Source organism: Thermobia domestica, chromosome 11 (genome assembly GCF_964235325.1).
Source record: "Thermobia domestica chromosome 11, izTheDome1.hap1.1, whole genome shotgun sequence".
NCBI classification, from domain to species: domain Eukaryota; kingdom Metazoa; phylum Arthropoda; class Insecta; order Zygentoma; family Lepismatidae; genus Thermobia; species Thermobia domestica.
Genome location: NC_137464.1, coordinates 205967326 through 205990443, shown reverse-complemented (window position 1 = coordinate 205990443; position 23118 = coordinate 205967326).

Genomic DNA, 23118 nt, shown 5'->3' with positions numbered 1-23118 from the left:
TTCGTGCTCCCTCTCTGGAGGAAAGAGCACCTTAATAAACTCTAAACTTAGAGCTTTGCTCTAACACCAGAATATACACAGGGGCCGTCACTACCCCTTTTGTGGTAAGCTGGCGCCATCTCCCACCTTAGTAATAAAGATGGCTTCTCAGAAGCCAGCAGCAAAATCAGATAAAAAAGTACAATCACCCCGGATTCCAGGTCTCAGGGGCAAAATAACAAAACCAACGTACAAACCGGAAGATTTTCTAGTGCCTTTAGGCAAAAAGAAACAAGCAGCCGCCCCAGCGAAATTAAAATCCACTGCACTTAAGCAGTCCAGCGCTTCACAACCATCCGCTTCCAGTAAGCCTGAAGACATGGACTTCACGGTAGTAGGAACGCTGAAGCGACGAAGGTCGTCTTTAGCAACCACCAAGACAGAACACCTCACAAATAGTGTCTCCGAATATCCACCTCTTCCACTCAGTAATAAGTTCGAGGTTTTGGCCCCAGCACAATCAGATAATGCAAGTACTAGCACTAAAACTGCAACGACAAGTCAGCCACACAGTTTCAAGCCTCCTCCGATTTTCATCTACGGAATTAACAACACCTATACATTTATTAAGACCTTGTCCCGAGCATTGAAGGAGCCCGTTCTAGCTCAGCCAACTAAGGAGCGCATTCGGATTCAAGCGGCAAACAAAGATGACTACAATTCTATCAAGGCTTACTGCGATCAAACGAAAACTGAGTATGCCACAGGGGTAGCAAAAAACGAAAGGCCTATTAAGGTGGTTGTACGAAAGCTGCCTATTGACACTGACTTAGACGATCTGAAGGATGAATTTATCCGACTGGGCTACAAACCAACAAGCGTTCATCAAATGTCTCGCAAAAGCAAGACAGATAACAAGAAAATACTAATGCCACTGTTTTTGATTGCTCTGGAACGAAGTGCAGCTATTAAAGAGATCTATGCTATCAACAACCTACTTCAATACAAGGTCCAAATCGAACCATATAAGCCTCCCTCGGTGCTACAGTGTTACAGATGCCAACGCTTGGGGCATTCACAGGACACATGCCAAGCGCATCCACGCTGTCTCAAATGTGGGCAATTTCATTTTACCCAGTCCTGCAGTAAATCCGACTCCTCCACACCCGCCACTTGCGCAAATTGTAAGGGAGATCACCCGGCAAATTACCGTGGATGTCCCGTATTCAAATCCTATTCTGAGGCTCTTAAATTGCCGGCACAGCAACCAAGAAAACTTCAAGATAAAGCGGAGAAAACTGTCAACAAACCAGCAGCAGAGACAATTCCCGATCCCACTATTATTAATGTCCAACCTATGGCTACGGACAATGAAGACGCTGAAGCCCCTCCTGCTTCCCACATCCAACCAGCTTCTGCCGAAAAACAGGAGAGCCCCAAAGAAGACGTGGACCTAAAGTCTATTCTTTCATTCCTCAAGGGGTTACATTTCCACAAAATCATAACGCATATTAAACGTGGTATTACCCGTTTCCGTCAAGCAGCAGATTCAGCTTCCAAGGCTGCAGCAGTAATAGAAACAATAGCAGAAATGGTTGACGATGGCTGTTTCTAACTCCAGCGTCCTACATCATACACTTATCCTTGCTACATGGAATGCAGATGGTCTCGAGGGGCAGAAACAAATGCTAATTAGATTTCTTACACACCATAGAGTTGATGTCATGTTTGTAGAAGAAACACACTTTACAGCTCGGATCACTACTTGGCGACTACCCAATTATATTGTATATCGGCAGGATAGAGTGGGCAGACAGAAAGGAGGATTACTACTTATAATCAAAAAGGCTTTCCCAGTCAGGTTGGTTACAATACCACCCTTACTTACTTTGGAGGCACTTGCTGTTGAGCTAATAACTCCAGGCGTTCCATTAATATTGGTTACCGGGTACAGGTCCCCGGCCACACAACTAGAGCCCACAGACTTCGATGTCATCGCAAACTTAGGGCCAAAGGTCATTTTAGCTGGAGATCTTAATGCTAAACATGGAGAATGGAACTCAATTAAACCTAACGACGCTGGAGACGATTTACACCAATACCTCCTCACGTCCAACTTCAACATCAGTGCTCCGCCAGACCCAACTCATTATCCAAAGTTCGGCGGACAACCCGATGTGCTTGACGTCGCTCTTTGTAAAGACGTATCCTTTACTGTCCATCCTTATGTCATCTCAGATTTAGACTCTGACCATGATCCAGTCATTTTTCACGTATCACACCGCAGCATTGCCCATTCTGCCCCTATTTTTAAGCAAATAGAAACCGATTGGGATATCTTTAAACAAAAACTAAACACTATGATAGATCTCCGAGATCGGCCAGCTACCATTGAGGACATCGACCAAGCGGTTTCTCACATCACATTAGCACTTCGAACAGCAGAGGCAGCGAGCTCCACTACCAAAATCTCTCCAACACACACGGGACAATGTGACAGTCTACATCTGCAGATCTATCTCCATTTAAAACGTTGGGCTAGACGCCGATGGCAGCATACACTACATCCAGCATACAAAACATTATGGAATAAACTGCGTGCGAAACTCAAGATGCTCACACAGCGACAAAATCAACAGTACTGGGAAGATACCTTTCGAAATATCACACCAAATGATAGAAAAATATGGACATCCTCTAAATCCTTTCAGCGTGCTACAAATGCTTCCAGAGCTAGAGTTATTCAAGGCCAACAAGGACTGACTCAAGACCCACAGTCACAAGCGGATATTTTCGCTGACTCCCTGGAAGAACAGTTCCAGCCTAACAGATCACGTCTTGATCCCTATCTCAAACAGCACATCCGAACCACACTACATAGCCTAACTACACAAAACCCTATACATGACATCATCTTAGTTACACCTCGAGAAATAGAAAGACATATCAAATGTCTGCCGGCGAAGACAGCATCCGGACCCGACAGAATTCGATCTGATATCCTAAAACATCCAACCAGAAAACTACTGGTCTTCCTAACCTATTTATTTAATGCCATCTTTCACTTATGCTATTTCCCGAAGACCTGGAAGGAAGCTCGTATTATCACCATCCCCAAGCCCGGGAAGAATCCACTTCTCCCGGAAAACTATAGGCCAATAAGTCTTCTGTCACACCTAAGTAAACTCTTTGAACGTGTGTTTCTCCGGAGGCTGAAACAGCATGTAGCTACTAGAGACCTTCTACCGTTTCATCAGTTCGGGTTTCGTGCACAACATAGCACTACTAAACAACTCGTGCGAGTAGTTCATCATTTAACAGTGGCTTTCAAGAGAAAACAACACACCCTTGGGGTCTATCTGGATGTCTTAAAAGCCTTTGATAAATTATGGTTAGCTGGACTTTTATATAAACTATACACGCAAGGTTTTTCAGATCGTCTTCTGCATTTACTGCGTTCCTACCTCATTGGCAGAAAATTCCATGTGTCTGTTGACGGAGTTAAATCCACGTCTAGACCTATTAAAGCAGGTGTTCCACAAGGCGCTGTACTTTCACCGCTTTTATATAATCTGTACACAGCAGATATCCCGACCTTACCCCATTGCTTTGTTGCAACATACGCCGACGATACTGCCTTTTTCACGACCAGTAGCTCACTTGCACAGTGTTACATATACATGCAACGCCAACTCATAGGTTTTCAAGAATGGGCAAGACGTTGGAGAATGAAAATAAATGCAGACAAAGCTGTGCTGTCATCCATAGTCGGAGACGCATCCGCGTCCATCGAAATCTAACCTATGAGAACACACGCATTCCTCATGCTACGCACGCAAAATATTTGGGTGTAACTTTAGATCGTGGTCTAACGTTTGCCGCACACATCAGAGACATAAAACAGAGAGCATTACGAAAAATCTCAGCGTTGTACCCCATCTTGCGCTGTAGCTCCCTTCCTCATGAGGTCCGAGCTCACATCTTCAAAATGATAATCCTGTCTACCATCTCTTATGCATGCCCTGCCTGGCAACATGCTTCACATAGTCACGTACAAACTCTCGAAAGTGTGCAAACTCGAGCTGGTCGTATAATCACTGGTCACGACAAATATACACGAAACAGCCAGATCCTGGAAGACTTAGAGCTACCCACTGTCAGAGACGTACTACGACATCTCCACAATAAGTTCTGGCGTACTTTAACCAGACATATAAATAAAGCTATAGCTAATATCGGCACCGAATGCGCACTGCGGAACGTCCATCGAACACCACGCATTTAAAATCTCTCCAGGACTGGTAAAGAATTCATAATCAGCTACTCTGCGACAGTTGCAGATGTAGTCTCCCATACATACCAAAACAATAGTAACATCCAACAAACCACCAGCACATCTTGATATATTCTTTCTAACATATTACTCATGGAGTCAGGGGCTCTGGCCCGATACTCTATACATAACCACAAAATTACCGTAACCGTGACCGTGACCGTTGCTTTGGAACTGGCCACCTGGAATCTCTAACCAGGTAAAAAAATAGGGTATTCGTAGCTGGCGAAGAAAAATAACCAAGTCACTTAGTGTGTCCATCCCTAATTGTTATTTTTATTCGCGATCTTCGTACATACGGTTGGAATACTTGCCTCTTTGGGGTTTAGGAAACAACCGTCGAATTGTATTTTCATACCTCCACGGAGGTTGACACTTTGATTTGGTCGTAACTGTTGACAACCTTGCTACTCTCTAGGCTTACGATTTATTTTGATACTCTCCTCTTCGGAGGCAGAGGTACCTGAAGGAAAAAAAAATAGTTGACGACTTTGGCACTTATACCGGTGAACGATTACTTTCGTGCTCCCTCTCTGGAGGAAAGAGCACCTTAATAAACTCTAAACTTAGAGCTTTGCTCTAACACCAGAATATACACAGGGGCCGTCACTACCCCTTTTGTGGTAAGCTGGCGCCGTCTCCCACCTTAGTAATAAAGATGGCTTCTCAGAAGCCAGCAGCAAAATCAGATAAAAAAGTACAATCACCCCGGATTCCAGGTCTCAGGGGCAAAATAACAAAACCAACGTACAAACCGGAAGATTTTCTAGTGCCTTTAGGCAAAAAGAAACAAGCAGCCGCCCCAGCGAAATTAAAATCCACTGCACTTAAGCAGTCCAGCGCTTCACAACCATCCACTTCGAGTAAGCCTGAAGACATGGACTTCACGGTAGTAGGAACGCTGAAGCGACGAAGGTCGTCTTTAGCAAACACCAAGACAGAACACCTCACTAATAGTGTCTCAGAATATCCACCTCATCCACTCAGTAATAAGTTCGAGGTTTTGTCTCCAGCACAATCAGATAATGCAAGTACTAGCACTAAAACTGCAACGACAAGTCAGCCACACAGTTTCAAGCCTCCTCCGATTTTCATCTACGGAATTAACAACACCTATACATATATTAAGACCTTGTCCCGAGCATTGAAGGAGCCCCCTCTAGCTCAGCCAACTAAGGAGCGCATTCGGATTCAAGCGGCAAACAAAGATGACTACAATTCTATCAAGGCTTACTGCGATCAAACGAAAACTGAGTATGCCACAGGGGTAGCAAAAAACGAAAGGCCTATTAAGGTGGTTGTGCGAAAGCTGCCTATTGACACTGACTTAGACGATCTGAAGGATGAATTTATCCGACTGGGCTACAAACCAACAAGCGTTCATCAAATGTCTCGCAAAAGCAAGACAGATAATAAGAAAATACTAATGCCACTGTTTTTGATTGCTCTGGAATGAAGTGCAGCTTTTAAAGAGATCTATGCTATCAACAACCTACTTCATTACAAGGTCCAAATCGAACCATATAAGCCTCCCTCGGTGCTACAGTGTTACAGATGCCAACGCTTGGGGCATTCATAGGACACCTGCCAAGCGCATCCACGCTGTCTCAAATGTGGGCAATTTCATTTTACCAAGTCCTGCAGTAAATCCGACTCCTGCACACCCGCCACTTGCGCAAATTGTAAGGGAGATCACCCGGCAAATTACCGTGGATGTCCCGTATTCAAATCCTATTCTGAGGCTCTTAAATTGCCGGCACAGCAAACAAGAAAACTTCAAGATAAAGCGGAGAAAACTGTCAACAAACCAGCAGCAGAGACAATTCCCGATCCCACTATTATTAATGTCCAACCTATGGCTACGGACAATGAAGACGCTGAAGCCCCTCCTGCTTCCCACATCCAACCAGCATCTGCCGAAAAACAGGAGAGCCCCAAAGAAGACGTGGACCTAAAGTCTATTCTTTCATTCCTCAAGGGGTTACATTTCCACAAAATCATAACGCATATTAAGCGTGGTATTACCCGTTTCCGTCAAGCAGCAGATTCAGCTTCCAAGGCTGCAGCAGTAATAGAAACAATAGCAGAAATGGTTGACGATGGCTGTTTCTAACTCCAGCGTCCTACATCATACACTTATCCTCGCTACATGGAATGCAGATGGTCTCGAGGGGCAGAAACAAATGCTAATTAGATTTTTTACACACCATAGAGTTGATGTCATGTTTGTAGAAGAAACACACTTTACTGCTCGGATCACTTCTTGGCGACTACCCAATTACATTGTCTATCGGCAGGATAGAGTGGGCAGACAGAAAGGAGGATTACTACTTATAATCAAAAAGGCTTTCCCAGTCAGGTTGGTTACAATACCACCCCTACTTACTTTGGAGGCACTTGCTGTTGAGCTAATAGCTCCAGGCGTTCCATTAATATTGGTTACCGGGTACAGATCCCCGGCCACACAACTAGAGCCCACAGACTTCGATGTCATCGCAAACTTAGGGCCAAAGGTCATTTTAGCTGGAGATCTTAATGCTAAGCATGGAGAATGGAACTCGATTACTCCAAACAGTGCTGGAGACGATTTACACCAATACCTCCTCACGTCCAACTTCAACATCAGTGCTCCGCCAGACCCAACTCATCATCCAAAGTTCGGCGGACAACCCGATGTGCTTGACGTCGCTCTTTGTAAAGACGTGTCCTTTACTGTCCATCCTTATGTCATCTCAGATTTAGACTCTGACCATGATCCAGTCATTTTTCACGTCTCACACCGCAGCATTGCTCATTGTGCCCCTATTTTTAAGCAAATAGAAACCGATTGGGATATCTTTAAACAAAAACTAAACACTATGATCGATCTCCGAGATCGGCCAGCTACTATTGAGGACATCGACCAAGCGGTTTCTCACATCACATTAGCACTTCGAACAGCAGAGGCAGCGAGCTCCACTACTAAAATCTCTCCAACGCACACAGGACAATGTGACAGTATACATCTGCAGATCTAGATTCATTTAAAACGTTGGACTAGACGCCGATGGCAGCACACACTACATCCAGCATACAAAACATTATGGAATAAACTGCGTGCGAAGCTCAAGATGCTCACACAGCGACAAAATCAACAGTACTGGGAAGATACTTTTCGCAATATCACAGCCAATGATCGAAAAATTTGGACATTCTCTAAATCCTTTCAGCGTGCTACAAATGCTTCCAGAGCTAGAGTCCTTCAAGGCCCACAAGGACTGACTCAAGACCCACAGTCGCAAGCGGATATTTTTGCTGACTCCCTGGAAGAACAGTTCCAGCCTAACAGATCACGTCTTGATCCCTATTTCAAACAGCATATCCGAACCACACTACATAGCCTAACTACACAAAACCCTATACATGACATCAGCTTAGTTACACCTCGAGAAATAGAAAGACATATCAAATGTTTGCCGGCAAAGACAGCATCTGGGCCCGACAGAATTCGATCTGATATCCTAAAACATCCAACCAGAAAACTACTGGTCTTCCTAACCTATTTATTCAATGCCATCTTTCACTTATGCTATTTCCCGAAGACCTGGAAGGAAGCTCGTATTATTACCATCCCCAAGCCCGGGAAGAATCCACTTCTCCCGGAAAACTATAGGCCAATAAGTCTTCTGTCACACCTAAGTAAACTCTTTGAACGTGTGTTTCTCCGGAGGCTGAAACAGCATGTAGCTACTAGAGACCTTCTACCATTTCATCAGTTCGGGTTTCGTGCCCAACATAGCACTACTACTCAACTCGTGCGAGTAGTGGATCATTTAACAGTGGCTTTCAACAGAAAACAACACACCCTTGGAGTCTACCTGGATGTCTCAAAAGCCTTTGATAAAGTATGGTTAGCTGGACTTTTATATAAACTATACACGCAAGGTTTTTCAGATCGTCTTCTGCATTTACTGCGTTCCTACCTCATTGGCAGAAAATTCCATGTGTCTGTTGATGGTGTTAAATCCACGTCTAGACCTATTAAAGCAGGTGTTCCACAAATCGCTGTACTTTCACCGCTTTTATATAATCTGTACACAGCAGATATCCCGACCTTACCCCATTGCTTTGTTGCAACATACGCCGACGATACTGCCTTTTTCACGACCAGTAGCTCACTTGCACAGTGTTACATATACATGCAACGCCAACTCATAAGTTTTCAAGAATGGGCAAGACGTTGGAGAATCAAAATTAATGCCAACAAAAGCTGTGCTGTCATCCACAGTCGAAGACGCATCCGCGTCCATCGAAATCTAAACTATGAGAACACACGCATTCCTCATGCTACGCAAGCCAAATATTTGGGTGTAACTTTAGATCGTGGTCTAACGTTCGCCACACACATTAGAGACATAAAACAGAGAGCATTACGAAAAATCTCAGCGTTGTACCCCATCTTGCGCTGTAGCTCCCTTTCTCACGAGGTCCGAGTTCACATCTTCAAAATGATAATCCTGTCTACCATCTCTTATGCATGCCCTGCCTGGCAACATGCTTCCCATAGTCACGTACAAACTCTCGAAAGTGTGCAAACTCGAGCTGGTCGTATAATCACTGGACACGACAGATATACACGAAACAGACAGGTCCTGGAAGACTTAGAGCTACCCACTGTCAGAGACGTTCTACGGCATCTCCACAATAAGTTCTGGCGTACTTTACCCAGACATATAAATCCAGCTATAGCTAATATCGGCACCGAATGCGCACTGCGGAACGTCCACCGAACACCACGCATTTAAAATCTCTCCAGACCTGGTAAAGAAGTCATAATCAGCTACTCTGCGACAGTTGCAGATGTAGTCTCCCATACATACCAAAACAATAGTATCATCCAACAAACCACCAGCACATCTTGATATATTCTTTATAACATATTACTCATGGAGTCAGGGGCTCCGGCACGATACTCTATACATAACCACAAAATTACCGTGACCGTGACCGTGACCGTTGCTTTGAGAATGGCCACCTGGGATCTCTAACCAGATAAAAAAATAGGGTATCCGTAGCTGGCGGAGAAAAATAATCAAGTCCTTTAGTGTGTCCATCCCCATTTGTTGATTTTATTCGCGATCTTCGTATAAACGGTTGGATTACTTGCCTCTTTGGGGTTTAGGAAACAACCGTCGAATTGTATTTTCATACCTCCACGGAGGTTGACACCCTGATTTGATCTTAACTATTGACAAACTTGCTATTCTCTAGGCTTACGATTTATTTTTATACTCTCCTCTTCGGAGGTAGAGATACCTAAAACCTCGTTGACGACTTTGGCACCTCTACCGGCTAACGATTAGTAGTGCGTCCTCTTCGGAGGAAAAGCACCTTGGCAAATTAAAACTTAGAGCTCTGCTCTAAGATCATAAAACTTATTGGGAACGCCACTACCCTTCTTGCAAGCTGGCGCCATCCCCCACTCTCACAATCAAGATGGCTTCTCAGAAGACATCCACCAAATCTGAGAAAAAATCGCAATCGACTAAGATTCCTGCTACCAGGGGCATAATAATCCGGGCTACATACAAACCAGAAGACTTTCTTCTGCCCTTGGGCAAGAAGAAGCAAACAGGCATTCCAGGGGAGCTCAAATCGAAACCAAATACACTCAAGCAATCAAGTGCCTCACAACCTTCTACTTCAAATAAGCCTGAAGATATGGACTTTACAGTAGTTGGAACACTAAAGCGACGTAGGTCTTCATTGGAAAACCTCAACAAGGCAGACTATCCGCCTCTCCCAGTCAGCAACAGGTTTGATGTTTTGTCTTCCAACCAAGTAGATAATGCTCATGCCAGCAATAATACTGCTCTGCCAAAGGAGCCGCCCACTCATAAGCCTCCTCCGATTTTCATATACGGCATTACAAATACATATACTTTTATAAAGACCTTGTCACGAGCATTGAAGGAGCCCCCTCTAGCTCAGCCTAATAAGGAGCGCATTCGGATTCAAACAGCAAACAGAGATGATTATAATTCTATCAAAGCTTATTGCGAACAAACAAAAACTGAGTATGCTACAGGCGTGGCAAAAAATGAAAGGCCTCTTAAGGTCGTTATCCGAAAACTGCCTATAGACACCGACTTAGACGATCTGAAGGAAGAACTATTGCGTCTCGGTTACAAACCAATAAACGTCCACCAAATGTCTCGCAAAAGCAAGACAGAAGACAAGAAAATTATGATGCCACTTTTTTTGGTTGCATTGGAACGAACTGCAGCTGTTAAGGAGATATATGCTATTACCAACCTTCTTCATTACAAGGTCCACATCGAACCATACAAGCCTCCCTCAGTGCTGCAATGTTACAGATGCCAACGCTTGGGGCATTCACAGGACACCTGCCAAGCCCACCCGCGCTGTCTCAAATGTGGGCAATTTCATTTCACCCAATCCTGCAGCAAAGCAGACTCCTCCACACCCGCCACTTGCGCCAACTGTCAGGGAGATCACCCCGCAAATTACCGTGGCTGTCCAGTCTTTAAATCTTATTCTGAGGCTCTTAAATTGCCGGCCCAGCAGCCGAGGAAACTTTCAGAAAAGATTAAGAAAACTTCCAACAAACCATCAGAAGAAACGACTTCCATGCCCACTGCTGTTAATATCCAACCTATGGCTACGGACAATGAAGACGCTGAAGCTTCCACTTCTCTCCACACCCAATCAGCTTCTGTCGAACAACAGGAGGGCCCGAAAGAAGACCTAGACTTAAAGTCCGTTCTTTCATTTCTCAAGGGTTTAGAATTACGCAAAATAATAACACATATTAAGCGTGGTATTACCCGTTTCCGCCAAGCAGCAGACTCAGCTTCCAAGGCTGCAGCAGTAATAGAAACAATAGCGGAAATGGTTGATGATGGCTGTTTCTAAATCCAGCGTATTGCATCACACACTTGTCCTTGCTACATGGAATTCAGATGGTCTCGAGGGGCAGAAACAAATGCTTATTAGATTTCTCAAACACCATAGAGTTGACGTCATGTTTATTCAAGAAACACACTTCACTGCTCGTATCACTACTTGGTGACTACCCAATTACATTGTGTATAGACAGGATAGAGTGGGCAGACGGAAGGGAGGATTACTACTCATAATCAAAAAGGCATTCCCCGTCAGGTCAATTACAATACCACCCTTACTAACTTTAGAGGCACTTGGTGTTGAGCTAATAACTCCAGGCGTTCCATTAATATTGGTCACCGGGTACAGGTCCCCGGCTACACAACTAGAGCCCACAGACTTCGATGTCATTGCTAACTTAGGGCCCAAAGTCATCTTAGCTGGAGATCTTAATGCTAAACATGGAGAATGGAACTCCATTACTCCAAACACTGCTGGAGATACTTTACACGAATATTTACTCACGTCCAACTTCATCATCAGTGCTCCACCAGACCCAACTCATCATCCAAAATTCGGCGGACAACCCGATGTGCTTGACGTAGCCCTTTGCAAAGACGTATCCTTTACAGTCCATCCATATGTCATTTCAGATTTAGATTCTGATCACGATCCAGTCATTTTTCACGTCTCCCACAGCAGCATCGCCCATTCTGCCCCCATCTTCAAGCAAATAGACACAGACTGGGACGTATTTAAACAAAAACTAAACACCATGATCGATCTACGAAATAGGCCTGCCACCATTGCGGACATCGATCAAGCGGTCTCTCACATCACGCTAGCACTTCGTACGGCAGAGGCAGCGAGCTCCACTACAATAATCTCTCCATCGCAAACCAGTCATAGCGACAGTTTTCATTTACAACTTTATCTTCATCTCAAACGTTGGGCTAGACGTCGATGGCAGCACACACTACATCCCGCATATAAGACTTTATGGAACAAACTTTGTAAGAAGCTCAAGATGCTCACTACAAGACAGAATCAACAATACTGGGAAGACACTTTTCGAAATGTCACACTAAATGACCGTAAAATTTGGACGTACTCCAAATCATTCCAACGTGCCACAAATGCTTCCAAAGCCAGAGTCATACAAGGACCTCAAGGACTGACTCAAGATCCTCAGTCGCAAGCGGACATTTTCGCTGACTCTCTGGAAGAACAGTTCCAGCCCGATAGAGCACGCCTCGATCCCTATCTGAAACAGCACATCCGAACCACATTATATAGCATAAGTACACAAAACCCTACACATGGCATCACCTTAGTAACACCCCGGGAAATAGAACGACATATAAAACGTCTGCCGGCAAAGACAGCATCTGGGCCTGATGGGATTCGATCTGAGATTCTTAAACATCCAACTAGAAAACTACTGGTCTTCCTAACCTATTTATTCAATGCCATCTTTCAATTATGCTACTTTCCCAAGACCTGGAAGGAAGCTCGTGTCATCACAATCCCCAAGCCTGGCAAGAATCCACTGCTCCCGGAAAACTACAGGCCGATAAGTCTTCTATCGCACTTGAGCAAACTCTTCGAACGGGTATTTCTCTGGAGGCTGAAACATCACGTAGATAATAGAGACCTTCTACCTTCTCATCAGTTTGGGTTTCGTGCACAACATAGCACTACAACGCAACTCGTACGAGTAGTGGATCATTTAACAACAGCTTTCAACAGGAAACAATACACCCTTGGAGTATACCTGGATGTGTCAAAAGCCTTTGATAAAGTATGGTTAGCAGGACTATTATATAAACTATACACCCAAGGTTTTCCAGATCGTCTTATACATTTACTACGTTCATACCTGAATGACAGAAAATTTCATGTATCTGTTGACGGTGTCAAATCCACGTCCCGATCTATCAAAGCAGGTGTTCCACAGGGCGCTGTACTTTCACCGCTTTTATATAATCTGTACACGGCAGACCTCCCGACCTTGCCACATCGCTTTTCCGCAACGTATGCTGACGATACTGCCTTTTTTACAACCAGCAGCTCACTTGCACAGTGTTACATATACATGCTACGTCAACTCAACGGCTTTCAGGAATGGCCAAGGCGTTGGAGAATTAAAATCAATGCAGACAAAAGCTGTGCTGTCATCCACAGTCGACGACGCATCCGCGTCCCTCGAAATTTAACGTATGAGAACGCACACATTCCTCACGCCACACACGCTTAATATCTGGGTGTGACATTAGATCATGGGTTAACGTTCGCCTCACACATCAAAGACATAAATCAACGAGCATTACGCACAATATCAGCATTGTACCCCATCTTTCGTTGCAGTTCAATTTCTCATGAGGTCCGCGTGCACATATTGAAGATGATAGTTCTATCAACTCTTTCTTATGCATGCCCTGCCTGGCAACATGCTGCTAACAGTCATCTTCAAACACTTGAAAGTGTGCAAACAAGAGCCGGTCGAATCATCACTGGTCACGATAGATATACACGCAACAGCCAAGTTCTGGAAGATTTAGAGCTGCCTCCTGTTAAGGAAGTTCTACGGCATCTCCACTATAAGTTCTGGCATACTTTGCCAATACACATAAATCCAGCTATAGCTACCATAGGAACCAAATGCGCCCTACGGAACGTTCATCGCACGCCACGCCTTTAATATCTTTGCTTAGATCGTAATGACTTCAACATCAGCTACTCTGCGACAGTTGCAGATGTAGTCTCACAGACATAACAAAACAATAGTATTACCCAACAAGCCACCTGCACATCTGTATATATTCTTTCTGCCATCTTACTCATGGAGTCAGGGGCTTCGGCCCGATACTCTACACAAAAATTCAACATTACCGTGACCGTGACCGTGACCGTGTTGCTTTGAACTGGCCACCTGGAATCTCTAACCAGGTAAAAAATAGGGTATCCGTAGCTGGCGGAGAAAAATAAGCAAGTCATTTAGTGTGTCCATCCCCACTGATTGAATCGCGAACTTCAAAACACGGTTGGATTACTTACCCCTCTGAGGATTAAGGAAACAACCGTCGAATTGGTTTTAAGCCTCCACGGAGGCTAATACACCTAATTGATTTTTTACTGTTGACGAACTTGCTATTCTCTTGGTTAAGGATTTGTTTTCGATATTCTCCTCTTCGGAGGCTGATATCACCAAAACTAGTTGACGACTTTGGCATATCTACCGGATAACGATTTATATTAGTGCTTCCTCTTCGGAGGAGTAGGCACCTTACTTAAACCCACCCCTTAGAGCATTGCTCTAAGACACCACAGTATACAGGGGCGATCAGTACCCTCTTTTGTGGTAAGCTGGCGCCATCTCCCAGTTTAGTTATTAAGATGGCTTCTCAGAAGCCAGCAGCAAAATCAGATAAAAAAGTACAATCACCCCGGATTCCAGGTCTCAGGGGCAAAATAGCAAAACCAACGTACAAACCAGAAGATTTTCTAGTGCCTTTAGGCAAAAAGAAGCAAGCAGCCGCCCCAGCGAAATTGAAATCCACTGCACTTAAGCAGTCCAGTGCTTCACAACCATCCACTTCGAGTAAGCCTGAAGACATGGACTTCACGGTAGTAGGAACGCTGAAGCGACGAAGATCGTCTTTAGCAAGCATCAAGACAGAACACCTCACTAATAGTGTCTCCGAATATCCACCTCTTCCACTCAGTAATAAGTTCGAGTTTTTGTCCCCAGCACAATCAGATAATGCTAGTACTAGCACTAAAACTGCAACGACAAGTCAGCCACACAGTTTCAAGCCTCCTCCGATTTTCATCTACGGAATTACCAACACCTATACATTTATTAAGACCTTGTCACGAGCATTGAAGGAGCCCCCTCTAGCTCAGCCAACTAAGGAGCGCATTCGGATTCAAGCGGCAAACAAAGATGACTACAATTCTATCAAGGCTTACTGCGATCAAACGAAAACTAAGTATGCCACAGGGGTAGCAAAAAACGAAAGGCCTATTAAGGTGGTTGTGCGAAAGCTGCCTATTGACACTCACTTAGACGATCTAAAGGATGAATTTATCCGATTGGGCTACAAACCAACAAGCGTTCATCAAATGTCTCGCAAAAGCAAGACAGATAACAAGAAAATACTAATGCCACTGTTTTTGATTGCTCTGGAACGAAGTGCAGCTATTAAAGAGATCTATGCTATCAACAACCTACTTCATTACAAGGTCCAAATCGAACCATATAAGCCTCCCTCGGTGCTACAGTGTTACAGATGCCAACAAGCTTGGGGCATTCACAGGACACCTGCCAAGCGCATCCGCGCTGTCTCAAATGTGGGCAATTTCATTTTACCCAGTCCTGCAGTAAATCCGACTCCTGCACACCCGCCACTTGCGCAAATTGTAAGGGAGATCACCCGGCAAATTACCGTGGATGTCCAGTATTCAAATCCTATTCTGAGGCTCTTAAATTGCCGGCACAGCAGCCAAGAAAACTTCAAGATAAAGCGGAGAAAACTGTCAACAAACCAGCAGCAGAGACAATTCCCGATCCCACTATTATTAATGTCACCTATGGCTACGGACAATGAAGACGCTGAAGCCCCTCCTGCTTCCCACATCCAACCAGCTTCTGCCGAAAAACAGGAGAGCCCCAAAGAAGACCTGGACCTAAAGTCTATTCTTTCATTCCTTAAGGGGTTACATTTCCACAAAATCATAACGCATATTAAGCGTGGTATTACCCGTTTCCGTCAAGCAGCAGATTCAGCTTCCAAGGCTGCAGCAGTAATAGAAACAATAGCAGAAATGGTTGACGATGGCTGTTTCTAACTCCAGCGTCCTACTTCATACACTTATCCTCGCCACATGGAATGCAGATGGTCTCGAGGGGCAGAAACAAATGCTAATTAGATTTCTTACACACCATAGAGTTGATGTCATGTTTGTAGAAGAAACACACTTTACTGCTCGGATCACTTCTTGGCGACTACCCAATTACATTGTCTATCGGCAGGATAGAGTGGGCAGACAGAAAGGAGGATTACTACTTATAATCAAAAAGGCTTTCCCAGTCAGGTTGGTTACAATACCACCCCTACTTACTTTGGAGGCACTTGCTGTTGAGCTAATAGCTCCAGGCGTTCCATTAATATTGGTTACCGGGTACAGGTCCCCGGCCACACAACTAGAGCCCACAGACTTCGATGTCATCGCAAACTTAGGGCCAAAGGTCATTTTAGCTGGAGATCTTAACGCTAAGCATGGAGAATGGAACTCGATTACTCCAAACAGTGCTGGAGACGATTTACACCAATACCTCCTCACGTCCAACTTCAACATCAGTGCTCCGCCAGACCCAACTCATCATCCAAAATTCGGCGGACAACCCGATGTGCTTGACGTCGCGGTTTGTAAAGACGTGTCCTTTACTGTCATCCTTATGTCATCTCAGATTTAGACTCTGACCATGATCCAGTCATTTTTCACGTCTCACACCGCAGCATTGCTCATTGTGCCCGTATTTTTAAGCAAATAGAAACCGATTGGGATATCTTTAAACAAAAACTAAACACTATGATCGATCTCCGAGATCGGCCAGCTACTATTGAGGACATCGACCAAGCGGTTTCTCACATCACATTAGCACTTCGAACAGCAGAGGCAGCGAGCTCCACTACTAAAATCTCTCCAACGCACACAGGACAATGTGACAGTATACATCTGCAGATCTAGATTCATTTAAAACGTTGGGCTAGACGCCGATGGCAGCACACACTACATCCAGCATACAAAACATTATGGAATAAACTGCGTGCGAAACTCAAGATGCTCACACAGCGACAAAATCAACAGTACTGGGAAGATACTTTTCGAAATATCACAGCCAATGATCGAAAAATTTGGACATTCTCTAAATCCTTTCAGCGTGCTACAAATGCTTCCAGAGCTAGAGTCCTTCAAGGCCCACAAGGATTGACTCAGGACCCACAGTCGCAAGCGGATATTTTTGCTGACTCCCTGGAAGAACAGTTCCAGCCTAACAGATCACGTCTTGATCCCTATTTCAAACAGCATATCCGAACCACACTACATAGCCTAACTACACAAAACCCTACACATGACATCAGCTTAGTTACACCTCGAGAAATAGAAAGACATATCAAATGTCTGTCGGCAAAGACAGCATCTGGGCCCGACGGAATTCGATCTGATATCCTAAAACATCCAACCAGAAAACTACTGGTCTTCCTAACTTATTTATTCAATGCCATCTTTCACTTATGCTATTTCCCGAAGACCTGGAAGGAAGCTCGTATTATTACCATCCCCAAGCCTGGGAAGAATCCACTTCTCCCGGAAAACTATAGGCCAATAAGTCTTCTGTCACACCTAAGTAAACTCTTTGAACGTGTGTTTCTCCGGAGGCTGAAACAGCATGTAGCTACTAGAGACCTTCTACCATTTCATCAGTTCGGGTTTCGTGCCCAGCATAGCACTACTACACAACCCGTGCGAGTAGTGGATCATTTAACAGTGGCTTTCAACAGAAAACAACACACCCTTGGAGTCTACCTGGATGTCTCAAAAGCCTTTGATAAAGTATGGTTAGCTTGACTTTTATATAAACTATACACGCAAGGTTTTTCAGATCGTCTTCTGCATTTACTGCGTTCCTACCTCATTGGCAGAAAATTCCATGTGTCTATTGATGGTGTTAAATCCACGTCTAGACCTATTAAAGCAGGTGTTCCACAAGGCGCTGTACTTTCACCGCTTTTATATAATCTGTACACAGCAGATATCCCGACCTTACCCCATTGCTTTGTTGCAACATACGCCGACGATACTGCCTTTTTCACGACCAGTAGCTCACTTGCACAGTGTTACATATACATGCAACGCCAACTCATAAGTTTTCAAGAATGGGCAAGACGTTGGAGAATCAAAATTAATGCCAACAAAAGCTGTGCTGTCATCCACAGTCGAAGACGCATCCGCGTCCATCGAAATCTAAACTATGAGAACACACGCATTCCTCATGCTACGCACGCCAAATATTTGGGTGTAACTTTAAATCGTGGTCTAACGTTCGCCACACACATTAGAGACATAAAACAGAGAGCATTACGAAAAATCTCAGCGTTGTACCCCATCTTGCGCTGTAGCTCCCTTTCTCACGGGGTCCGAGTTCACATCTTCAAAATGATAATCCTGTCTACCATCTCTTATGCATGCCCTGCCTGGCAACATGCTTCCCATAGTCACGTACAAACTCTCGAAAGTGTGCAAACTCGAGCTGGTCGTATAATCACTGGACACGACAGATATACACGAAACAGCCAGATCCTGGAAGACTTAGAGCTACCCACTGTCAGAGACGTTCTACGGCATCTCCACAATAAGTTCTGGCGTACTTTACCCAGACATATAAATCCAGCTATAGCTAATATCGGCACCGAATGCGCACTGCGGAACGTCCATCGAACACCACGCATTTAAAATCTCTCCAGGACTGGTAAAGAAGTCATAATCAGCTACTCTGCGACAGTTGCAGATGTAGTCTCCCATACGTACCAAAACAATAGTAACATCCAACAAACCACCAGCACATCTTGATATATTCTTTATAACATATTCCTCATGGAGTCAGGGACTCCGGCCCTATACTCTATACATAACCACAAAATTACCGTGACCGTGACCGTTGCTTCTCGATGTCTACATCACTTCGCTGGTTTCCAGCTTTCCCATTGGAGGCATTGTTTTCTCATTTTTAAGGCCAGGCTGTGATTATTGCGTATTTGTGGACGCAAGTACGGCAAGTCTCAGCAACGGGGGAGAGATTAAGGGTTTCACTCGAGTGGAGACTGCGTTACCATATTAGTGTACATATTTTTGGAAGCTTAGCTTCATCATTCATTCATTTCATCTTTTCATTTCGTCACACTGTTTCACTCATTATCTACACCGTGACTTATGGCGTCTCAACCTGTCATTGGACAACATTCTGGCTTACCACCTATAGCACCGGAACCTTGTTGCTCATCCGGGAAACCGCTTAGACGACGTTGCCATTCTCTGGAAAGGATTTCTAGCAGTCAGGGTTCATCAGCTCGTCAACGTTCTCCAGTTGCATCCACAAAACTACCACCCGCTAAACGTCAACACAAGCTAAGCGATGCCAGCTCTGAGGCATCCATGATCATTGACATTCAGGATGACCGTCAGTTTCCAAACCTGCCTCCTCCTAGTCGACCAACCATCCATTCTTTCCTGCTTCAGAACTTTGATCCAAAATTTTCAAATCCAAAGCTACTTTTAGTACAGATCACAAAATACATGCCTCGGGCAAACATCACTCAAATAGTCAAGACTAGGAATGGCATGATTATTAAGACGCCTGACCCGGAATTTCTCCGTACGACACGGAACAAGTGCAGCTTTGAGATTTTTGGCTCCAAATCAACCATGACAAAGCTTAGCGACCAACGCCCGAAACAGCCACCACCTCCGAGGAAATCACCAACATTGTCTGTCGTTATACGAGGGGTAGATCCGAGCTATAGTGACGAGGAGGTCTTTGAAGAACTTAAACTGGAAGGGCACAATATCATAAAATGTATCCGAATCAAAAACGATCATGGGTTGACATACATGGTGCGGGTTCTCACAAACTCTCAACAGACTATCGATGAGTTACTCACCCGTGGCGCCTATATCTATAAACAACGCCATCGTGTTGAACCGTCACGCACCTCCGCTCCTTTACCCATTCGCTGTGAACGGTGTCAGGTCTATGGTCAGCACTCTACTTCCCAATGTAAAAATCCATTCAAATGTGGTTATTGTTCCGGCCCTCACCCTACAAGAAACTGTACAAATTTACAATCACCTCCAACCTGCTCCACATGTCAAGATCATTCTCACCCTACATACAGTTACAAATGCCGATCCAAACCAGCTCCTGAACCAACAAAGCCAGAGACTGTGGCACCATTACGCATACCGGACCAAATCCAACCACCCGCCAATCCAGCTTTACAGCAACCTGTAACTGTCCATCAGCTTCTCACATTTCTTACCTTCTCGCTACAAAATATCCGTCCATTCCTTCGAGATCACATCGCCCAACAAATTCAAATCGCGGCTAAGGCAATTTTCCACGCCAATATCTATCCAACATATTCCGGCAATGTCGTCTATTATCACTCAAATGTACTCGAAACGGAGGTTTAACAGCTATCCTGTCACCATTCTCTGCATTATGGAGCTCTCATTTTTGTTCTTAAACATCCGTTCTTTACCACAGCATAAGCCGCTCTTCGAAGCATTTTTACTCGAAGAAAAAATCCATGCCTTTATCCTTAATGAGACACATCTCACACCCAGATTGTCATGCCGCATACCTCGCTTCCAACTGTTACGCCAAGATAGCACTTTCCCTGCTAGGCGAGCCAACGGGGGAGTAGCGATTGGGTTTTCACCTTCTATCCCATTTCGTAGTCACTCTCAGACACTGCCTAATCTTCCTGAATACCTTATCACATCATTATATTATCATGAATTGTATGTGACTGTAGCAACTATATACATCCGTCCTGGGCATGATATTCCGTTCAGCTTCTTTCAGTATATCTCCAATACCTTCCGTACCTACATCATTATGGCAGATGTGAATTTACATAGCCGGACACATACGCAACGGGACCGTTTTCTCAACTACATCACCAGTCATACTACTGGAGTGACTCTACCACTTCCAAAACCGACTCGTCCCGCGAGTCAAACTACTCCAGATATAGTTATTGTTTCGAACAACGTATCACATCGTAGCTGTGTTAACGTTCTTGATCTCATTGGTAGCGATCATGCTCCAATCAAACTAGACATTCAGACTCGTGTAACTACCACTTCTCAGTCTTCTCCTCCCCGTACTGTCTATCGTTACGATAAAGCAAATTGGACAGCTTACAGATCGTATCTTCAGGATCATCTTCATCATTTACATCCGCCAGCTACAGAATCAGAACTTTCTGAAACTTTGGATTCTCTAGTTAGTGCTATCCATAACGCCACAGACAAATATATCCCTAAGTCAACAGTTTCGACGTTTCGACCCTCTTTACCTCCTCAATACTTACCACTGATCAAACGGTCCCGGCAGTTTTATAGAGATTTTGCTGCCACTGGCAACCTTGACTCTCTTCATCATTACAGGCAGTTGCAAAGAACGGTGCACAACTATCTTAAGGCTTACAAATTACGATGCTGGGTCAAAGCTTGTAACAATCTCGGCTCACTTTCACATCCCACTCAGTATTGGAAAAGATTCCGACAGCTTACAGGTCAAAATACTCGTACAACATATCCTCTTATCGACAACAATACTCCGCTGCACACTGATACAGACAAGGCCAATACATTTGCAAGATATCTCCAGGACATCTTTACGCCTCTCGCACCTGAAATTCCACATAGTTCTCATCCAGTCGACAAACTCAATCTGGATTCTCCTCATCTGCTGCCTAATGTTAATCACCCTCTGCCTGAAAACAATCCTCTTACTACACCGATCTCTATATCTGACATCAATTCAGTTGTAGCTCACAGACGTAATACAGCCCCTGGCATGGATTCTATTACATATAGACACATTAAAGAAAGTCCGTACGTAGTATTATATCTGCTTTGTCACATCTTTACCTTTATTCTTCGCACTGGCTTTGTACCTGCTGACTGGAAAACTTCGAAGACTCTTATGTTTCTCAAACCACATAAACCTGTTGCTTCTGTTAGCTCATACCGTCCTATTCAACTAACATCGACCTTCAGTAAAATACTGGAACACATCATTGTCAAACGTCTTCATTCATACTTGGCACATCACGACGTCATCCCACTCGAGCAAGCTGGTTTCAGACCTTCTTTCAGCATTAATGACCAATTGCTCCGCCTCTCAAATTCCATTTATACTCACTTTAACACAGGCAACCCGTCCTGCTTGGTTCTGTTTGATCTCGAGAAGGCTTTCGACAAGGTCTGGCATCCCGCTCTCATCTATAAACTCAAACAGCTCCGCCTGCCTATTGCTTACCTTCGATTCATCTTTAATTTTCTTAGCTGTCGATTGGCTTATGTCTGTATCACACTAGTTTTTCATTTCCTATTTTTCTTCATTCTGGAGTTCCCCAAGGATCGGCTTTGTCGCCCTTACTATATATTCTATTCGTTTCCGACTTCCCAGCAGTCCCAGATACTGTTAAGCTCTTTCAGTATGCCGATGACACTGCACTTTTTGCGACGGGCAAAACAATTCATCAGCTTAATCTGGCTCTCCAGGATGCTATCAATGCCTTTGTTGATTGGTGCTCCCACTGGAGACTGATAATAAACCCAGCGAAAACTCAATGTATTGTATTTCTTGCTCCGAAGCATCGTTCACGTGTACACCGCAACCCAACACTCTTACACCTCTCTGTACAAGATGTACCTTTAAAACCTACTCGCAGTGTCAAATATCTAGGAGTAACCTTCGATCATCAACTAACCTGGACACCACATCTGAAAGATATCTCCAAGAAGGCGTACTCTCGCCTCAATCTTCTGAAAGGTCTTGTTGGAACTACCTGGGGACTCCATACTCATACACTTCTTAACACGTACAAAGTTTTCCTCCGCCCGATTTTGACATACGGATTTACAGCTTGGGTATCTGCTCCGACCTCATACTATGAGAAATTATGCATCTTGGAACGCCATGCCTTGCGAATTGCTTATCGTATCAAATTACCAAGTCCCACTCAAGATCTCTATCATAGACTTACATTTCCGCATATCTTATATCATTTAGAAACATTACGCACTAAATATATCACCCAGCGCCTGCACAACAATCATCC